A 507-nucleotide genomic window follows, 5' to 3' on the forward strand; every position below is an offset into this window, starting at 1 on the left:
GTTTATTCATTTTTAGCTGTGAATTTTTGTGTGGTGTGTGCATGTTCCTGGTTGTGGGAGAAAGAATGCAGGAAGATTCACTTGGCTGTCATTCCTCAGGAGACCCCCTCACCTTGTTTTTCATAGTTTATTTCATTTATTAGTGTGTGTGACTGTGAGTGTATGTGAGTGTGTGTGTTGGGCATGTGACAGAGAATGGGACCAGGGAAAAGGAGGGGTATAAAGAGAAAGGGAGGGTAGGAGGGCAGGCACATGTGTAAATGGTAGATGTTAGGCAACAAGTTTTAAGAGTCTCCTTTTGGCCTCTGTGATATTCAAGGCAGTGTCTCTCGTGTTTCTGAACTGTGTTTTCTTCTTTGTGGGACGAGGTCTAACAACTTGCAGTCAATTTTCCTGTCTCTGTGAGTTATCTCCCTGTATGTATGCTGGGATTTCAGATGCCCACCTTTGGATCTGGCTTTGAGAGGGTCTGAGGAAAAAAAACTCAAATACTCAGGCTAGTTTGCT

This window comes from Psammomys obesus, unplaced genomic scaffold, assembly GCF_907164565.1.
Source record: "Psammomys obesus unplaced genomic scaffold, mPsaObe1.curated_primary_1811, whole genome shotgun sequence".
NCBI lineage: Eukaryota > Metazoa > Chordata > Mammalia > Rodentia > Muridae > Psammomys > Psammomys obesus.